Consider the following 3,091-nt stretch of genomic DNA (forward strand, 5'->3'; position numbering starts at 1 on the left):
TGTTAAATGTTGGAGAGGGAGGGATGAGATATCGAGTTGTGGGAGTGGGGATGGAGAACGAAGGAAAAAGATCGCCGCTTCCTTTCTTCAGTTCTGTTTTGGTTTCGTATGTTTGAGTGGAAACTGGACACTGATAGTAATAGCTTATTTCACAGGCTGATCACGTTGTGATCACGTTATTTGGAGGCTGTAGAGATTTTTTTAAAGAGCTGGAAAGGGGGCAGACAGAAAATGGAAGATTGTACATGGTGTCTTAAAAGGAGGATGATAAAGGATGATAAATCGGTATTGTCCGCAGAAATTTCAACAAAACTTAACCCCCCCCCCCCCCAACAAAATGCAACAAGTGAGAAGCCAAGTATATTCATAGAAAGAAAATCAATCAATGCGGTCGAAAAACCTCAAGTTTAGAAATTTCAGCAAAAATTGAGCAAAACGCAAGATTTTACTTTTTACAAACGTTCAGCTACAGGGGCGTGTCGGCCAGTTCTGGTTTTAGGATAAAGACGGTAAAACCACGACTGTCACATCAGATGGATATCTCACCGTGTTGAGAAAGTTTAGGAGAAATTTGTGGAGTAGGAGGTGTTATGCTTTAGAGGCCTGGTTTCCGTGGAATGGGGGGGGGGGGGGGGGCACACCCCACACGTCTAGCGCGGTTCTTGTATGGTTGCAAGAAAAGTTTCGGGAACGCCTTATAAGCTGAAAGTTTACAAATGAGTGGTCATTGCACTAGCGTTTCAATTGTTATCTTTGAGTTTGTAGTATTTTTAAAATTGCCGGACATGGTCTACAACCCACAAACAATCGAACATTCAAACTCAGTGTTGATCAAAGATTGTACATATCTTTGATGTACGATCTTTATGTTGATGAGGACGTCTGAAGAATCGATACAGAAACATACCACAGGGTTATTCAAAATTTGAAGTGGAGTATTCGAGCTTGTATGGATGTAGGCTATATGGTTAATACCTGAAGCAAAATTAAATGGTTTTGATAGCCACCACCTTCCCTGAATATATTATTTGGCAATATCAAATCTGTAAAAAGAGTTGTTTTTTTTCAGTTGCCAAAATGTGTCTTTTTGAATAATTATAACCATGCTCACAACCACACAAAGTCATATTATAAGCGTACAGAGAAAAGTTTAGACGTATGGTTTATCAGCAATTAGGGGTATAGTCTAGGAAAGGGATGACGTCACGTTCGGAGCTGTAGGTGCTTTTTTACAATTACTGTTTCGTTCAGGATTAGGTATTCGTCAGACGGTATAAAATCCACAGGGATTTTTAGATGTAAGATCTACTGTTCATTCTATAATCGATATACTGCACAACCGTTGTTTACCAAAGAAATAGTACTCTGCTGCAGAAGTTGCCTCTCTTAAAAGTAGGATTGGGTATTTCAGTCTTCGAACGGAAAAAAAGCTTTAAAAAAAAAGTAAATTATATATGAGGTCCAAATTATGCCTGTATATGCGTAATATAGACAAACGACGACGTTATATCCCGTTAAATTTCTTTTCTACAATCCTGTCTTATTGCAAGTTGTAACATAAACCCATAAACCGACAGAACTTGGGTTCAGGCCTATTGGGTCTGACATGGATCTCACGGAAAAAAAGATGAAACCAGAGAGAGAGAGAGAGAGAGAGAGAGAGAGAGAGAGAGAGAGAGAGAGAGAGAGAGAGAGAGAGGAGGCAAGAAAAGGGGGAAAGAGAAAACAAGAAGAAAAGGTGTGAAAGTCTACCTAACAGAACGAGAAGTTAAAATTAAGGAAAAGAAAACAAAATAAGGAAATGAGAAACGTAGAATAAATAAATAAAATAAAACGAATACGAAAAGCCACGAACAGAAAACTAGGTAATGGATATACAAGGCCAACGTGTACTGAGTGCTCAGTGTTATTTTCGAGAGAAAACAAGTGTGCAACTGTCTTAATAGCAAACGTTATCTGTTGAAGCGCTCACCTGAACCTCAGTACCTGTCTGATGCACATGCCTGTTACACACGGTAGGACATGAGAAGATCAGAGTGAGCAACATTGCACTACACGCGAATTGCAGAAACAGTACCATCGCACTCACCAATGCCAGCTAGATGTTGTCAAAGCAAAAGATGTCTGCGTCATTCCTTTCGCTTTGAAGTTTTGCTTGGGTAGAAAAAAAAATACGTGATCGATTTTGGCAGACTTATACCAAAGATCGTACATAACACAATAAAGTTCACTCCTCGCTTTGAGCCAATTAAAAAGTGTCCTCAAAATCTGTTGACGCCCTCTTCGAAAAAGCGCGGACTTTGCGAACAGAGGGAGAAAAACAATAAAAGCGAAACTAACAGGCTGTGCTATTCCTATTCTTCTTCTGAAGAAACGAAAGAGAGCTTCAAAACAAAGATTGCAGCGCCATCTGAAGCAATGCGATGACTTCTGCGGACACTTTTTGTGGCCGAATGAACTATCTTGTTATGAAGGATCTTTGCTTATACTCTAGATACCAGAAGTACAAGAATAGAGACTTTAGGGGCTTCCGAAATAACCTATATTGTGAAAATAAAAGTAATCCCTACCCCCCCCCCCTAAAAAATTGAAAAAAAAGCCGTTCTTTAGATAAGTTTAAGCATCTTTAGCGAATGGCTTCACATTGGCCCAAATGTGATCCAATAGAGAGTGAAAACTCTAAATATGTGTAGCAGGTCAAGTAAGGTCCGAATAGAGAGCTCAAGTTTACTTTTTACGGCATCATTGATAAACAATATGCGACTGTCTCATACACTAGATCTGGATCTAGATGCCGTAGTACAGGGATATAAACTTTCCCTGCCCCCCCTCCCCCCACTTCTCAATGACCTATATTGAGTCTGATTGTGTAGTAGGTTTTTAACAAACCGAAATAGACTAGAACTATATTCCTAAGAAAAAAAATGCGGAAACGGCTTTCTAATCATAGTATGTCTTCTGCTGGGTTTAGGTAGAACGGTTCACTAATGAATGAAAAACTGGGTTAGAAGAAGAAGATAGATGGCGAAATTATAATAGTTGGCTTCAGCATTCTGATCCGTCTCCCTGGGGGTTTGTTTATTTTGGGGGG

Source organism: Aplysia californica, unplaced genomic scaffold (genome assembly GCF_000002075.1).
Source record: "Aplysia californica isolate F4 #8 unplaced genomic scaffold, AplCal3.0 scaffold00660, whole genome shotgun sequence".
Lineage (NCBI taxonomy): Eukaryota > Metazoa > Mollusca > Gastropoda > Aplysiida > Aplysiidae > Aplysia > Aplysia californica.